The following is a 19,450-nucleotide window of genomic DNA, read 5'->3' as shown; positions in this document are numbered from 1 at the left end:
AGTTGATGGTTTTGTTACATTAATCCAGAGCACTTTTTTTCACCCCCAAGACAGTGGACATAACATATTTCTCCAACATTTTATTATACTGCATGTGTTATACCTTTCTAAAAATAGGAGAATTGATAAAGAATGTGCACTAAGGGTTGCCAAGTGTTCTCCCCGTCGCCTCAGCTCTTTCACGTGTCACTCAAATTGCACCCAATAGAACACATGTAGGTCCATATTTACCAAGCAGTCATCCACCATAACAGACCTTTCAGTACTTGACTTGAATGGGCTGTAAGGTACCTTCCAGTGTCGGGAGGTGCTTTATAGCAGAAGACTATTTGTAAATATCACCTACAGTATTCCATGTTGGTTTTTGCTTACTTTATCTTCCCTATGTATATAATGGCCAATGTAATGATAGACCTTATAGACACTTTGTGCATCTTTTGGTATTCGTACTTTAAGTAGTCATGTTATCCACTTGTTTGCAGTTGACAGGTTGCGTTCCACTGTCCGATGACATAGGCACGTGTTGGATGTATTTTACATTCATCACATAGGCCGTTGTCGAACCTTTGTGATCAGACCTGTGTTCATTTCATTCATAGGCAATATGTATATATATTACATGTATAAGAGTTATAAACTACTTGATATAAGGTCCAGCGATGGACGTTGGTCTGAAACGTTGTACTCTCTGGCTGTTCACCAATTCAATACAAGATTAGTAAGTATTTAAATTCTACACCAGGGGCCATGAACATTTTTGAGTTTAGTACCGGTTTTGGATTTGAAGTTGGGGAACTTTGATACACAACTTGCAAGGGTACTTTGATACATAACATTCTCATCACTTACTTTTAGGTAATCACATTTATTTGTAATATTTTCTAATATCATTTCCTATTTCATTTTCTCTAGCAATAGTTTAAGAATGTTCAATTGCAGAAGTGACTTTTATATCCTTTGATCCAGTAATTATTCTTAATGCCTTTGATCATTAACTGTTAGTTCCTCTACTTGTAAACGTACCTTGTAATTACACATTTCATAGCAATTCACATTCTTCTCATGCTAATAGGAGCTTAAATACTTGTTTAAGTGTTCAATAATAACTTGGGAAATAATGTAAGTAGTTGATACACTTTAAAAAAAAAATATATATATATATATATATATATATAATCTGATGCACTAGGGTTGTTATCCTGTCAAAAAAACTCCATTTTTAAGGAAACGCATTATACAAAAGTGGCCAAGTACAAGTCCAACCCTCAATTACATTTTTTTTTAAACACAAAATCTATGTACTTCTTAACAATTGTAATTTTAAGTATGGCTATTAAATTGGGGGAGACCTTATGGTTTCCATTTCCTGTCCCAGAATTCCCTGCTTGTTTCAACTTCATTGTTTACATAGATAATTTGTAGTAATAAAGTAATTAGAATAAGATGATGCACAATTTATCTTTGATGGCCGCACCATTATTTTACTGTAAAACTGGTTTATTATAAACACAGTCCCAGCAAGCTCAAAACCCAAACCCACTACACCATATCTATTAGTGACCTAATGTATCAACAACAGCAAAACAAGCCCCAATGGTACATCCAATATGACAAATGATTTAGTTAAATACTATCTGTTTTTTCTCATAAGTAAGGGTCATTTAGTTAAATCCTTTGGCCAAAGCCTTAATCGGCCTGCCACCACCCTGAGGTAAGCCGTTTCCTGCAGGCCCTACACTACCTGTAATCGTTCTCTTCACCTCTCTGGTCTATTATAACATTAAAAAAAGAGAACAGGGAGTTGCCATGCTGCCCGCATTCGTGATGTCATTTATGGTTCGGAAAGTTCCAGTTATAATAACATTATTGCCCTTATTCTATAAAGTGCAAAATCACACGGAAAGCCCTATTGAAATCACTACTCCCCCTTTATTAAAAAAAAAAAGGGTCCAAGTGTTTATACTGTATATGGCAGGATGATACAATGGAATTACATTATCTAACAGAATTGATATTTATAACACTGTAGATACATCTCTGCTAAAGGTACTCGGTCTCAAATGAAAACTTTGCATTATAATTACACACATTTCAAATAACTCCTCCTGCTGTTATCAAATGGTCTCTTTCACAGACAGAGGCATAAATGACATCACAAAAAGCTTCAGTTGAATAGCAGAGGGGAGTAGATAGCTGAACATGACAGCACAAAGAGGAAAACCAGGAAGTGCATTGCTTGGGATTCATTTTGCTTGATTATTTTATGGATATCTGGACCTTTCTTGATATATTAAACACACAACATTATTACAGGCATACCCCGGTTTAAGGACACTCACTTTAAGTACACTCGCGAGTAAGTACATCTCGCTCAATAGGCAAACGGCAGCTCACGCATGCGCCAGTCAGCACGTCCTGAACAGCAATACCGGCTCCCTACCTGTACCGAAGGTGTGCGCAACCGGGGAGACTATAGAGCCTGTTAAAAATTCCTTATTTCCATCAGTTATGCACGTATATGACGTTTGCAGTACAGTACATGCATTGATAAGTGGGGAAAAGGTAGTGCTTCACTTTAAGTACATTTTCGCTTTACATACATGCTCCGGTCCCATTGCGTACGTTAATGTGGGGTATGCCTGTACCTTGCATGAAAACATTTAGTTTAAAGTTTTTCTTCTTCTTTAGTGTAACTGATTTTAAGCCATGAAGAGAGTTTAAACAAAGCTCCAAAGCAAATCCTGCTCAGCTAGTAACAAAATACAAAATAATGGGAGAGGTGAAGGTGAATACAGAGATAGAAATCAAAGGACAGGAGGAAGAACTCTGTTCACTGCACTCATATTAACCTCTAAAGGCCAATCAATGTAAGGTGAACAAGAAATGTGAAAGTAATGTATGAAATATGAAATTAGTTAAAAGAATACTTTGATTAATCGTGAAAGGATAAAATACATTTAGTAGCAATCCGGTTAGGAATTAAGCAACATTTATATACAGATTTACAAACATGTACAAATTGTAGACCTAGTCCCTGAATCAAAGGGTAATTTAAACAAAACTAATCACAGATGGCAACAGTAACAAGTGTAGTAACTTGGTTATTACAGATGAAGTTTAGACCCACATGATATCAGTAAATTGCAAAGGTGAAACTGCTAAATTAAATAAAATGCACTAGGGAAGAGGGTAGGTTTTCCTAAGGAGAATACTACTCTGATTGCCAGATGAAGAAAATTGCCTAAATAGGACAATAAATACAAAGTGAAGGTGCTATGCTGTAAATCAGCAGCACGATTACTCCCATGTGGAACCTATCCTAATCACCTAGTTGCCTACATTTTAGACAGTAATAATACTGCAAGTAATTCCCTAATCTTTCTTCTTTAGTTATTAGAACAAATCAGGCGAGCTCCCGGTGAGCCGCAGCGTACTGTAATGAATCCGAATTTCCGTCAGACTGCCAAGGGCTATAACGTCAACCACCAGCACTATGTTGTAAGTCGGCAGCAGGATTAATACAATATGGAACCCATTAGAAAGTATTCTAATTGCCTAGGTCCTAAAACCCATCAGTTTTCTAGACAGTAATAATACTCTAAATTAGTCCCTTGTCTTCCGTACTTGTTCAAGCAAATCAAGCAAGCTCCTTGTGAGATTCAGCCAAGAGTAGAACAAGTCATCAAGAGCTTGAAAGTATATTTTGGAGCTTATGGTACATAGACAAAAAGGTAAGTCGTGAACCCAATTTATTTTAGCTTAAAGCCCACTATTTTAGCCATAGAACCATTGCTAATCTCAAATATAGTATTGTTTCATTTTCCTGTAAGAACAATACAGATAGCTGATTGACTTCAGATTTGTGAAACATTTACCAACAGATGTAACAGTTGTTATTGCAATGGCTGCCGCACGCCAGCAGGTATGTTAGCCCATTCGCGCCGCCACTTTTTGACTCCTGGCTAATCACTCCACAATGGTGTCTGGTCCCACTGGCACGTTGTGTGGGAGGATTAACTCCTGCTGCACCTGTATGTTGTAAACTCTCAAGAGCAGGGCCCTCATTACCTCTTTGTATCTGTTTGCGCACGTCTGTCCTCACTTGTATGTAACTGTTTATGTAATATACATAATTCTGTACCCCCTATTGTACCGCTCTGTGGAATATGTTGACGCTTTACAAACAAACGATAATAATAACATTAATAATAAAACATTCCGTTGCACAAGGAGCTCTGTAAAGCAACCACATAAACATAGGTCTGCTGTTAAACATAGGTCTGCAGTTAAAATAGATTCAATGTGTGCCCAATTTATTGAGAATGGTGCCTGTTTTTGATCACAATGCCTGTGGATATGAACCAACTAAACCCTGCATTCCAAAGCAGAAATTACAAACACCAGTAATTATATTGTCAATTGGATTTGCATTCTGTGACATATAAATGTCCTAACAACAAGAGGAGCCTGAAAACTGAAAACAACCTTTAAAAGACGATAACATTAATTATTTTTGGAGTGTTTGAGATGTAATGGAGACTTCATGGGATTATAAATATGTTGTACTCTTGACTAATATATTTTTTTAGAAATCTTGCTGTGCCTGTGGGTTAACAGCTGTGGGAGATATTAAGATCCCATAGGGAGACAACATTTTGCCATTTCTTCTACCTTCTCTCTTCTGGTGGAAGAAATAGGTCTCCTTTTCTTGCTGTTAGCATTACAGAATACCAATTAATTAGGAAGACATATTATGAAGAGCATATGCCAGGGAGTTGGAGTTTTCTGGTGCAAAACACATTGCTGGCAAAGTAATATACATTTTACTGCCATCAAGAGATTATACATGCATTTTAAATTTGGAAATTATAAGTGTAAAATGTCACTAATTAACAAACCCTGTGCCAAGTCAAATCACAAGATTGTTAAAGCTACTGTTCAATGCACTTGTGATTTAGCAAACAATGCATTCCTTTGACACCATTTATTCAGCATTATTGTTGTCATCATTGTTCATTTTTCTTTTAAATCTTACTTTTGGTAATCCAAAAAAGTTTGATCGTAAACATTATAAAATAAAGGGAAAATATGTAGGTTATATACTTGTTTCTTCTAAATGTAAAAAAAAAATTGATTACTGTATGCCAATATGTCCCAATTTATTTCCTTAAACAAATTTACAATGTAGATTTTATATTTTTGCCGGAATATATATACAATTACAGCTAAGTAAATAATTCTAAATAGTCAGTCAGAAAATGGTACCATAAATAATACATTTTAATGCAAAAGGCAAGGCTTACTTTCATTTAAAAGTTATTCTGCCATTAATAACTTTTCAAAGTTGTTAACATTTAAGGCAGGGCATATTAACATCTGTTATGCCAGTAGTTGGTTTTATGTCTAATACTAGTTGTCATGGAAGCAGCTGCTGCAGAACTACTTAAGAAACAAGGTTTATTATAGCACATGGTTAAAATACTTCTTTTGAGTGGTCTGCAGCATCTAAAACACATTCAATGTAGGGACAAGGTTTTACCACTATAAGGCTAAGGCCATACAGCCTTCGCCTGCGCGGAGGCGTGTGAAGGCTGTGATGTCACCCGCGTGAAGCGGGTGCGTTTTCGAGCGCATGTTAGACGCGCCGTGGTGGGCGTGCCTAGGGGCATCATGGAGCTGGTTTGCCCTCATTGGCAAAACCGTTCACGTGACCTGGCTGTCGCGCCGAGAAATCAGATTCAACTGATGTCTCGCGCAACGCCCGCCCCCTCCAGCTGCCACCCGCACGGTCTACGGGCGCGATAAATGCCTTTAGGCAATGTGATCGCGCCCCCGCCCAGATGCCTCCACGCAGTCTGCGGCAGTATGGACCTGGCCTAAGGCATCGCAGACAGCATACGTTGATAGAATGTTTTCTAAATAAATTGCTTTTTTTGTTGTTTTTTTACAATCTCTTCTTGTTCTTGGATTTATCTAATCTTCCAACTGTGATCTGCTGAAATGAAATGTTGAAATGATATGGGAACCAATCTTCCTACTTATGTCATTGAGTATTTTATCATATTTTGCAAAGGGCGTTCTTTGATTGATTGTTGAATGACTTACCTATAAAAGTGCCTTTTGCAAATCAGTTATTCTCCACTAATTATGTTTCCCTTTTCTTCTCTATTTGAAAGAGAGATTAATTGCCTAAGTGTTGCTGTGGAAAGTTTTATGGACACAGAATGGATTTCACTAACCTCTGAAATTAGTTATTGCAACGTGATCCATGGAAACTGTTGCTGATTTGAATGGCAGTTAAAATGGGATTGTGGTGCAATAAACGTATCAGTGGTTAGTGAATTTGATCCTAAGGGCCATATTTACGAAGCATTGCTTAATCAGAAAACATCTTAAGGCCGATTCAGACTCATTGGTTGATAGTGCCCTGACACACACTTGTAGTTCATTATCTTGTTTGGCTGTTCAAGTCAAGATATAGAGGTCCAATACTCAAAGTACACACTATACACAAAAAACACAGCGCACAACGCTCATAGTGCATTAAAAATTATAATGTTAACCCACAAATAAGGTAAGTATTAAGCGTACATTAAAACAGAAATAAACGAGCATGTCAGGGGTTAGTGTTACCCATGCACCAATTGGAACGGCAGTGAAGATGTCTTCAGTGTAAACACACACCGGTCCTCCTGTCACGGTCACTCGATCTCAGACTGTGTCCTGGGTGATTTCCAGCACGATCGTATGCAGTCCAGCAAAACTCGTAATACAGACAGTGTCCTCAAGTCAGGCAATCTCTGCAGCAGCACAGCACACCATGTTCAGCTCTCCGGTCCGGCACTTCCGGGTTCGTGACGTCACTCAGGAGCGGCAGCGCGTCGCGGTCTTCCCAGACACCGTGTGAGCCCGCAACGGGGTAGTGCAGAGTCCAGAGTTCATAAAACAATTAGATTCTTTTTCCAATGCGTTTCGAAACCTTAACGGTCTCTTCATCAGGGAATAATTGGTCTGAAATCGATGTGGCATTTAAATACCCCACGCTTCCAGTTGATAGGCCCATCAATTGAAGATTTTGGCCAATACAGAAGAAGCGGGGAGGAGTCAAATAGCTCCATGGGTCGCAGCCACAAACACGTTGCTAAGGGCAACCATTGACAACAAAATAAACTTTATTAAACAAGCAATAATATATTAATAAACAACCATCGGACAGTGGCTCTAGAATAAAGAAAAAAGTGTTAAAAACAATACTTATAAACAGCTGAAAGTGCACCTAAGTAATAAAGTGCAACTAACATATAGAATCATTGAAAAAGAAGCACGAAGCATAAAAACATAGTAAAAAGAGCAATAGATCACCTAGTTATTAAAAAAGAAATAAATAAAGATTAGCTAAAACCTACGGGGAGGATTGGGTTAATAAACCCCCCTCCCCCTACCCCCTTGTATTCCTGGGGGTAGGCAGGTGAAACAATAGGGAGTGCTTCCAGCACGGAGGAGGTTGGGACTGCTATAAGCCTGAATGGGTCAGATGATACGTCAGTCAAGGTTGGAGGGGGTTAGGGTGAAATTGTTGGTGGTGATGGTGGCTCTTCTGATGAGCTTAGTGAGGAACGTATTGGAGAAGGTGAAGTGGTGGAACGCGGACGTGCCTCTCAAAGACATAATGGTGGTACTCCTCAGGTTGGCATTCATGGTATTTCAGCCTCTTTCCTTCTTCTTCTGTAGGCATTGTTAGATACTGTAGAACACCTTTTTTTGCCTCTCATTAGCACTCATGTCCGTTATACTTAATTCAATGCCCTTTCTAGCCAAAAACATAAATTACCCTAACGTTATTAAAGCTGCAGTTCAAGCAATATCTTACATGTGTGTTTTTTTTACTTTATAAATCAGTTCTGTACTATGAGAAAATACTTGTAGCGTTTAAAAAACATTTTTGTAAAGAAATATTTAATGTTTCTAATGCAGGAAGCATTTTTGTTTCTATAGAAACCATTTCCAAAGTCACAGCCCATTCCCCTTCTGATAGGCTCTGGCTCTTGAGCCCCGCCCTCTCTCTAGTAGTGCACCATTTGTATCTAGTAACTGCCCAGTCAATGATATTGCTTCACTACATTGCCCACAATGCTGTGCAAGAAGAGAATTAAATAACCCTGAGCAAAGCGATCGATTACAGGAGAACGGATCGATCTGCAGCTTAGCTGCTGGTGTGCAGATTGTATTGATGCACATATTGAATGGAAAAAATAATAATATTTTTTTTAAATGGCAGCTTGAACTGCAGCTTTAAGCTTTGAAGATACACGTTGAGAAAAGTGCCCTCTTCTTAACACAAAATTAGCTAAGATAACATCACATTATGCCTCAACAGAATTTGCAGTAAATAACTTGATTATAAAGCGTGTTGAATGTTTATAACTATTAGCAGATTTGATAAATGTTTGCGAGCAGAAAAAGTTTAATATTCACACATTTTTACAAAAGTTTTGCCCACTGTTACTTGTAAGCAGTTGGAAAGAAAATTGTTGGTCCATAGTCTCTGAGTTATTCTTTGTTTCTTTTCCAATCATTGCAGTGTCAATGCTTTATGATTCTGTGAGTTTCATCTTCTTAAAGCAAGTTTGTTTTTACACTGTAGCTGTTTTTACCCGTTTGTTATCATTATTTGGTCCAGGTCGTGGGAAGCTACTGTTGAGAGGGGGAAGAATAGGATGTTTTGGATCCCATAATACACAGTGGAATGTTAGGGACTTTTAAATTAATAAATGTTGTATTTATAATACAATTGGAAACAAAAAGCGCAAACTGAATGTTTCACCAAACAATGATGCATATAAATATAAAAGTGCTCCTCAGTGCTGCTCAAAAAAAACAGTTTCTAGAAACCGTGTGAATAGATGAGTGTTGAAATATTAAGAAAATGGTGAATGGACAATTTTAACCAATAAATGCAGTGCTAATTAGTGAATAAAGCACTCACCAGGTTTACGAAATAAAAGAGAGACATTTTTTTAACTTACATTTTTTAAATTCATGCATGAGAATCATTACAGCAATTTTAAGGACACGAACCCACAATCATAGGTAATTCATTATTTTATCTAGAAAAGTCATTGCATTGGAATGCAACATATGATTAGCAAACCTAAGGGAATAACATCATCATAAGAATATTAAGAGAAGGCTGATGGTAGCTATTTCTGAAATAATGTAAGCATAAAAATACAAAAGTTACAATTGTGCAACTATATATGCAGTAAACCTATAGTAAATACTAACATTGTGTGTCCAAAAGATTCAACACTGATCTTCTGCAACCACATGGTTTTTTCCTTATTTATCGCAACACATTTTTGCATATTTATTTGTAAATATGTTATCATTATGCTATGCTTCACAGAGCTTGGGTAGAAAGTAAAGTTCTTTTAAAACTACAAAATGCATATATACTATTAGGAGAGAGCTCTTTTTGGGCCATCTCTATATTATGTATTCAATTTCATAGTACTGTATATTTCAGAAGAGAGGTTTTGATGGCTTTACAATTTTGTTGTATTAAGAACGTTCTTGTTGTCATCATCAAAGCGGTTTACAACTGATGACAAATCTAGACTAGTGGTATGTGTTTCTTTACCTTCCACTGGAGAAATGCTCTACTGTTCTCATTCTCTTTCTCTTAGTCCACTAGATGGGCAAAACTGGCAAATCTTGGGCTTTTGACACTTGCCACAATTTTTGATAAATCATTAACATTTGAAAATATTCGCCTGGACAGAGAGACTCTGTATTAAATTTACCCCATTAAAAAAAAAAAAAATTAAAATATATGAGCTGGATATATTTCCTATATATAACTATAGTTCCTTTACGTTTAAGGGTTCTGTGTTATATTCCAGCACATAGATTGCAACATTAACCAAGCCCGGATCAGTAGCTGACCAAATTTGGGGGCGAGGGGGGGAGGGCCATGGAGGCAAATTGCCTCTCTGTGCTATCGATCAGAGGAAGCAGGATGATCTTAACCTTTATTTCCAGATTTGTTCCACTTTTACCTTGATACATAGACCCTACTTACTAAAGTCTTCCAGGTGCAAAACTGGGTCAAACTCTGTTGAAAAATAGCACAGTATTTATCAAAGAAAAGAAGGCCCAAAGGAAGCAATGGCCTTTTCCCCTTTGATAAATCTGGTGCACTTTTTTCTTCTTTTTGTTAAAATTTGCACTGGTTGGTTCTCTGGAGCCCAACAGCACTATTTTTTATCTTTGGGATCCCCCAGTTCCCAAAATACTTAAAGTTTTAGTTGTAGCTGTTTCAGCTCCTGTTTGAGAATTCAAACTGGCCACCACATCCTGCAGATTCCACAGGCCGATAGCATCCCGCAATATGACATAAATGATCAAAAAATATACATATTATTCAGCTTCAACAAAGACTTCCAACTTTAGAAAGGCAGATTTTAATAAACTGAGGAATAATCTACAAGTAATAAATTGGGATGACATTTTTGAAGGAAAAAAATGTGGAAGATAAATGGGCAGTCTTTAAAACATTGTCAGAAAAGCACACTTATCAGGTCACCCCCTCTGCCCTGCGACCCCCGTTACCTCCGTGGCCGGGATCAATGGTGGGTGCTGCCGGAGCCAAGCGGCAGACCCGCCGGCCATTCTGGAGGGTGGGGGCCGAGCAGGGAGCACTCTGGTGCTCCAGAGGTCCTCGGCGGCTCCCGTGCAGGGCGCCGCCATCTTGCGCAAGTTCGCGCATGCGCAGTACCCACAGACATGCGGCGGCCAGCAAGAGACATTGCGCATGCGCAGTAATAGCGCGCGAACCCTAGCCTACCAGGGAAGGCTCTTGGAAGGGACTACAAGTCCCATGAGCCTTGGGAGCACCCCACGTGACGCCAGGGAGTCAATAGGGCTGGATGATTGCCCTGCAGAAAGAATGGATACATTTCGCGGGGTTTTGCAGACAGGCAGTCAGGACCAGGAAGAGTTAGGGATAGGAGGTGCGTGCAGGGGTCTATGACCCACTGCATTAGGCCAGCAGCCCCCTAGGCCCCAGATAAGTCCTGAGCCACCTGATAGCTTGTGGTGCTGTAGGGACAGGCCCTAGGTTAGGGACCCTGGCCCATTAGCTGTTTGCTAGTTAGGGACACAGCGGACGCTGCGCTTCCCCCAAGAGGCTTGGGCTCAAGCCTACACCAGTAAGAGAGCTGGACTATCTTCAGGGTGGGATCGCCCCTGACGGATCACCACGTGGGTGGATCCTGGATGTCGTGCAGGAAATCGCTGGATCCTTTGTGAAGATCCTTTAAAGACAGGTGCTGCCACACCGGGCAGGTATCGTTATAAAGTACACCAACAGAGTACTTACACATAGTGGCAGCGCTGACCACGGGACAAGGGTTATAGTGTGGACACGGTGTGGGGGTACACGGTGGTGGGCACTGGGTATACACTCCTAAGTGGGAGTGAATGACATTTGGTACAGAGTGGTACAGTTATTGATACTGAGGTTATATCGATAATGCACGTGTATTATGTTATGTTGATGCTGCATATAGTAAATGGTTATACTTATACCCCAGTGTATGTGATTACTATATCTGGTTCCTGTGTGAGGATCATTCTACATTCCAAGAACCCTACATAGGTGGAGGCGCTGTATGGAAGATCGTTACAGAGAAGAACCCCAGGTTCCCATTAGCGGAGGCTCAGGCCTCCTGTGAACCTACATGTATACGCACCACACCTGGTAACAATAAGTCCCCCCATCACTTACACTCTATATGCGATTGGGTGGGGGAATATCCGTTACATATAAAAGAAACAAGTCTAAATCAATATATCTAAATAACAGGAAGGGGAAGAAATGGAAAGGAATGGGCAGGCATTTAGAGCCTTAAAGTCAGAAGGGACAGAGGCATCATATCAGAATTATAAGGAATGTAACAAAAGTTACAAAAGGGCAATCAGATTAGCAAGAATTGAAAGCGCAAAAAGGATTGCAATATTTAATATTCAAGGACTCCATTTCCACAGGCTCCGTACCACTAGATTGGCTTAAAGCAGACGGTGAATATATTTAGAAAATGAGCTAGATCACAACCAGAGAATTACAGACCTGTAAGTCTGACATCAATAGATGGGAAGCTGCTTGAAGGTTTAATATGAGATAATATTAAGGAATACCTAATGAATAACAAAATTATCAGTAATAGTCAGCATGAATGTATGAAGGATAACGTGTGCCAAACTAACCTTATTATTTTCTTTGAGAAGAAGACCAGGGTACTGCACTTGATGTGGTCTACTTAGATATTGCAAAGGCTTTTGATACAGTGCCACACAAGAGGTTAGTGTACAAAATAAAAGATATTGGTCTCTGGAAAAATATATGCACCTGGATTGAAAATTGGTTGAAGGATAGAAAACAGAGTTGTCATAAATGGAACCTTTTCAGGTTGGGCGCTAAAGTTATAAACAGAGTACCTCAAGGTTTGGTACTGGGACCACTGATTTTTAACTTGTTTATTATTGACCTTGAGTTTGGCATAGAGAGCAAAGTCTCAATCTTTACCGATGACACTTGGGGCCTCATGCCACTTATCGCTCACTTAACGCCAAAAAAGCCTACTGCTTTTCAATAAGCCCCGATAAACCGACCGCTTTTTTTGCATTCTGATTGGCAGGCTTCAGTCCCTTTCATGACGTCACATAAAAAATAAAAAATAAAGGCACATGGTTATCACAGCAAAGCAGATGGCGTATGAACCATTTGCCGTCCAAATGTGACATCACAAGCCATATTTAAGGCCGTGACATCTCATTTGAGCTCAAGAAGCCGACGTGTCAACATTGTGGATTTAACATGGGGTTATTGGATTAACAGATGAAGATAAAGACAGAAGATAAAGAAAATCAAGAAATAATCACAGATAAAGAAAGAAGAAGATGAGAAAAGATTAAAGAAAGAAGAATTTGGTTACCTGTTCCAGATCTTCATGGTGGATGGCGGTGGATTGAGTTTCATGATGTCACGGTACGAGAGCTTGCTGATTCCCCAGGAAGGGCTAACGCTTCTAAAGGTAAACTAAATATTGAATGTATGTACTTTTATTTTTACAGGTTAATTGATTGGATTTTCCTTTTTTATGTTTTTCATTGGCCATTGACTGCTAATGTATTAATCTGTGCCTGTTTAGGGTACAGATGAATACAGTGGAAGCCAATGCATTTTTGGCCAAATGAATTTCTCCTATTGACTGTTATATTCTCTATTTCTGTTTATTGTTCATTTACATTTTTTTAAAATTGTGATGGCTTTTTTTTTTTTAACCGATTGTTTAGCGATTTTATTTAATGATGTATTTTGCTGGCTACTGGTTTTAATGTATGTGTTGCCTAATTGTAGTATGAATTAATTGTTGTGTTACTGCTTTTATGTATTAAATATATTTTTGGCTATTGGTATGATTTATGTAATTGATTGCATACTGGTTTTAATTATTTTATTGCATGCCTAGTGGTTTTATTTCTTTATTTGATTGACTAGTGATTTTATTTTGTGAATTGCTTGGTTGGCTAGTGCTTTGAATTTTTGTTTCTGGGTGTTTAGGTGCTTGTTGTATATGTATTATTATTGTGTATTTTGGACATTCATTCTTTTGTATTAGGGTGACCATTGACTGCTATCGTAGCTTATCATGCCCATTTTATATGTACTACTATGACACTCAATGGGTACCGGTTGGGTATACTGGGTCCGGGGTGGGTGATTAGGCCTCCTGGTTGGGTAGTGGGGGAGGGTGGGTTAACCCTTAATTACTATAGCGGTTATTAACCGCTACGGTGATTAAGGGGTTAGGGCCCATTAGCGTGTATTTTTAATGTATTCTTTCTGATGAATGAAAAAAGGGATACCTGGCGCTTAAAATTACACTATGTCCATATGCAACAAAATCAGTCTCTTGAAAAATCCCCCAGAGTCCAAATCATGAAGTTGCGGTCTGTAGATTTTCTTCACTGCTACAACACCCCAATCCACCTGGAAACGATAAAGAGGCACACCATTGCGCAGTACTCCTGATGTCTGATGACTTCCCCTTACATATAACAGTTCCCAATGTAGACTGCGTCTACTTACAGGAGTGCCTCTTTCTGGATACAGTGGAGACAATCTGTGCTTTAATCCCTTCAAAGTCCACTTGTGCCACGAATCCCCTGGGTACTTCCTCTCTCCCTTGATGCTCCGTGATTCAAGGACCACCCAAGTACACGGACCCCCAGAGAAAGAGAGTGGACAATTGCAACGGATGGCACAAAATTTAATAAAAAACGGCTACAACAAGCCTAAAAAGCACTGCTATAACAACTAAAAATCACTTACATGTACTCACATGAATACATGCGGTTTAAAACGTCACGAGATTGCCGTCCGCAGCTTGTGGTGTTGTTCCCTGCACTGCTCCGGTTGAGTTCCGCCCTCTCACTGATAGTCCTCAGCCGGTCTGATGCACCTGTGTCTCTCTCTCGTTTGGTTGCGTTCCGGTATACAGCCAACAAGTATATGTCTTTAAATCCATCTGATCTGCGGCGTGCTCCAAGCTGTATGGTAGAAATAGCAGGCAAAATAACCTCACCGGGGAGGAAAGACAGCGGTCACGGCTGCGCAGCAAGTGAACAAGGCTGGACTGTGCTGTGAAAAAATCTTCTTTATTATAACATGGAAGTTAAAAAAGAGAGAGAGGGAGGCACCCCCCGCAACTCTAACGCGTTTCAGCCGCAACGGGCCTTTCTCAAAGAGGGTGGGTTAACCCTTAATTACTATAGCGGTTATTAACCGCTACGGTGATTAAGGGGTTAGGGGCCATTAGCTTGTATTTTTAATGTATTCTTTCTGGTAACGGAGGACATGGCCCTGCAATATGCTGACGAGGACGCCCTTCATAATGGCAGGGGTAAGTAGAACGGTTTTTATTAACTTTATTTGTGCTGCCTGGCTAATGTTTTGTTTAATAATGGGCAAATGATCTATTATCCATATCTGGATAATAGTTGTTTTGCACATTACTGTACTGTATGTGTTTGGGGGTGGGGATGTGTATTTATTGAAATGTTTGCCATCTTTATTTTTTTTACAACACAAATGGTACAGCAGGCCAGCGGCGACCCACGGGTACCCCCAGAGGACCCCCGGATGCCCGTGGGGATGACCCGGGGACTCCCGCCGGCCTACAGATGTAACCACAAGTATTAGATCACTTGCCTTGGAAAATCTGGGGCAATCTCACAGTAAATGCCTCAACATGCCTCAACATTTCTGTGAGATTCCTAACGGCCCATCGAATTAACATAGCAGGGGGTCCCTGCAGTCTTATTCAAACTGAATGGGACTGCAGGGACCCCTGGTGTGTTAATCAGATGGCCATTAGGAATCTCACAGAAATGTTGAGGCTTTACTCAGGTTATTTAGGTTTTACTCAGGCAAGTGATCTAATACTGGTGGCTGCATCTGTATGTTATCAATCGTGTGTTCAAATAAATAAATAATGGTTTTATGTGGGGACACAGGGTGTGTGTTGTGTTTTGGTGCTTACTACATATTTAAATTTACATTTTCTTACTAGTGTAGATGAGCAAGGGGTCTCCGGAGCAGAACCACATTGATTTGAGGTCAGGGGACCCCTGCTTCCCGAGATACAGGCCCCTTATAGGGTGCCGGTATCTCCTATGCATGTAAATGTCCCGCGTCACGGGATGGGACATTCCAATCTTCCGTTTATACCATACCTGCATCACCATTTATTCCCTATTATCCGGTGTCAGCTCCATATATTCTCTCAACAGTGCCACAGTGCACTTGCAGCCGGACCACTTAGAGCTTGTACGCGGTTTCGTTTTCTCTAGGCATTGAGGAGAGACTGAAGGATGAATTAACTTACAGGGACCTTCCCACTGATCTAGACCTTCCCACTGATGGTCGCACCAGAGTTCGACCCTGAAGGGGGTTTACTATAAGGGTTCTATCGGAATACCAAGATGGTTGGTGGCAGGAAGTCAGCCTCTCTCTGGCCCTCAATTGCAGCAGTTGCTCCTGTGCTTTAAATAGCAGGCAGTTGCTCCCTGTCTTTGCTCATGCAGTGTACCCTGTACCTTGTTCCTGCCTAGCTCTGCCATTGAATCTGTTCTTGCCTGTATTTGGACTTCTTCCTGTATCTGACTATCCTTGCCTGCTGCGACCTCGGAACTGGACCTGACTACCATTACCTGCACCTGCCTCAACCCCAGAACATGAACTGACTACTCTTGCCTGCCACCTGCCTCGACCCCGGAACCGGACCTGACTACCGCTGCATCCCAGGCTTCAGATCCCAGGCCAAGGTCGGTGTATCACTCCTTACCTCTACCCTGCAGGTCCGTATCCTGGTTGCAGTCAGCAACGTTACACCAGGAAGGAATTTATTTTTTCCTTTTCTGAGACATAATTGCATAATGTTTCACTGGATTTTTTTGTTTGCTTTACTCCGAATTAAAATACTGGAAATATAAATATAGAATAAGTATCTGTCATCTAAATTTAACATACTATAGGTTAAACTTAATGGACATATGTATTTTTTCAACCTCGTCTACTATGTAACTATGTAACCCAGATATTTATGGAGCATGTATTAAGCTCACAAAATATGTGTCTTAAAACACAACAAAATGTGTTGTGTGAAATGAAAGAAACCTGTTTTCCTGACAAATTTAAGCTGTTGAGGTAAAAAAAAAAAAAGTTTAGTAAATGTGTCACAAATACATCTCAATATAGCTAAAGCACACAAAGTTAAAACAGTCAATATCAATGTAAAATATCTTAATACATTGATACATAACCAACATGACTTTAATATCATCAACTGACTGCCAATGATTGAGTTTAATGCAAAGCCCCCAAAATCTTGTGTTAACATAGATCCTGTATTCCATTCTGTTCTAATTTTGTATTGTCTCACAGTGGGATAATATGCTAGACATTACAATGTTGCACATTCAGGTCACTGTGTAATTTGCTTTCCTCCTTTTTTGTTTTTGTTTTTCAGTGACTTCAAAAAAACAGGAAAAGCTTGAAAATAATCCTTCATGATAAAAAAAGAAGCAAACACAACATATCCTATTGCGTTCAAAAGTCTATCGTTTTGAAATGTATGGGTTTTATTAGCCTCAGAAAAATGTTTGCTTTGACAAAACAGATGTTTCCAAATGTGTGTTGTTCAACTGATATATGTTTTCACAGTTACTTCTTGTTGATTTGGAGTTATCATTTCTCGTTGCATGTTGGCAGTGGTATCTAAAACATTTTAACAATTCTTTGCTCATTGAAAATGTTTTTGTGGGGAATATGCAATACCACAAACTGGGAATACATAAAACTTTCAGGGGATTAAAGGCTTATTCTATATCAGCCTAAGCCGACAATCGTGTAATTTTCGGCTCAAATTCCCCATTGACTTCAATGCTCGATTGGCTGCTTTGGCTGATATAGGATAAACGCCTTCATCTAAAATGTTATTTTTCAAGCAATGTAAAACATTCTAGGCAGAATAAGGGCTGCAAGATTGTAAGCTCTTTGGGGGTAGGGTTTCCCTTGTGCCTCATTTACTTTCTGCTCTTATTCCCACTGTTTCAAATGTATTTCCATGTGTTCTAATTTTGTGAAGCACTGCATACACTGTTGGAGCTATATTTAATAAAACCATACATACATACATACATACATACATACATACATACATACAGGAGACCACTTTAAAGGAGCAATTCATTCAATATCCTTTGTTTGTGTGTTTTTTTTAAAATAAATTAGTTCTGTAGTTACTGAATTTTTAAGTTACTCAACTCTTAATGCTATTTAGATGCCGAAAGCCTGCATCAACAGGTAGAAACCATTACCGTATGGATACAATCAATTTTTCATTAGAACAGAATATTTTGCCGATTTTTGCATTAAGCCATAAAACTTGGTTTGATCATTTTAGAATTTAGGATAATATTGGTACATTATCAGATAAAGGAAAAGCTCAACATAAAATATTACAGAATATGCAACGCTGTGTGCTTTTGTTATGGGGGAGATGGTTATGTGTCTCACCAGGTTTTTCAATGCAAAATATATTTTTTTATTTATAAAAATGTTTTACCAGGAATTAATACATTGATAGTTACCTCTCATATTCAAGTATGTCCTAGGCACAGAGTTATAAAAATACATGGTTACATTAAAAGAACAGGGTTATACAGTCAATTCACAGACATTTCACAATTCACAGATAGAGTTGGAAAATTGGGTACAGGGCTTGTGATTTTCAGATTGAAATAGAGCAGCTTTAACATAACTTTAACACCACCAAACATCAGCGCATGGCAGCAAACGACTCACACCCTTTAGCTGCCCTTTGGCTGTGCCAAAGGCTGTCCGACCTTTGGGGCAATGCAGATGTACACTGGGGTGGTTGAGATTCAATGCAGCTGTGATTACAACGTTCTTTGTGTCCTCTTGGCTCATTAACATTCCAGTGGGTGGGATTGACGTTCCACAAAGTAGAAGCAAATGTTAACCCAATAGCATGCTGGTTCTGTGCAGAGGAGAGCAGCTCTTGGGGAGCCCCATCAGGCTGTCTGCCTTCTGGGGCAACGCAGATGTACACTGGAAACATGCTGCACACCAGAAAAATAGAAACATAGGATACTTCTACCGGTGCTCCTGAGACCAAGGAGAACCTGTTTGTAATCTGTAGGTTGATTCAGGTAAGAAAAACCTGTTGGCTCAATAAATGTGTTTTTGTAAAACCTGCAGTGCCTTGATTCGTTTATCTTACCTAGATCTCTCCAGATTTTACCAGCAATATCATTGCAGCAGTCTTTCCTGATGACCAAAATAATTGTAAATCCCAATGGCTCAAAACAAACATTCAAAATGCCAATACTGTAGCTGTTCCCATATCAGCTTTCCTCATTCTACTCTTCCATTGTTCTTTTGTTACTACATCTCTCTGCTTTATTCTGAATCCCTTATATTATATTCATCACCATTACCTCTCTCCCTCTCTATACCACTCCCCACCATTTAAATCTTTCCGCTATCTTCTTCATCCATTCCCCCAATTGCTTTCTCTCAACAAAATTCACAGTGAGTGGAGAACTCGGGGTGTGATTCTAGCAAATCTACTTTAGCCCACGCCTTTAGTGTTCTTGAACATTTTAAAATAATCAGTCTGTCTTCAAGTGAATAGAATTTTACTTTGTTTCAAGTTTTGTGGTTACATCATCATTTATTTTTTAAGTAAAAACAGGCCTCCACATAAGGGGGCATCGCAATACGTTACAGTCAGTTTGAGAGCAACTCAAATTAAATACAATCATTTTTTTTACACAAGAGTCAGCAGGAAAAGCCGACGTT

General features: G+C 39.3%; 1 long non-coding RNA gene across 1 annotated transcript in view; it reads left to right on the top strand.

The window, feature by feature from the left end:
- The window catches only part of LOC142498548 (uncharacterized), a 202,457-nt gene extending 183,734 nt beyond the window's left edge, over positions 1-18,723 (top strand). The window contains exon 4 of the long non-coding RNA XR_012802465.1: positions 17,094-18,723. This is a non-coding gene — a long non-coding RNA (uncharacterized LOC142498548). The remainder of the gene's footprint in view (positions 1-17,093) is intronic.
- Positions 18,724-19,450: the final 727 nt, after the last annotated feature.

This window comes from Ascaphus truei, chromosome 7 (assembly GCF_040206685.1).
Source record: "Ascaphus truei isolate aAscTru1 chromosome 7, aAscTru1.hap1, whole genome shotgun sequence".
Classification (NCBI taxonomy): domain Eukaryota; kingdom Metazoa; phylum Chordata; class Amphibia; order Anura; family Ascaphidae; genus Ascaphus; species Ascaphus truei.
The sequence above is the reverse complement of the archived record's forward strand: the minus strand, read 5'-3'. Positions and strand labels throughout refer to the sequence as shown.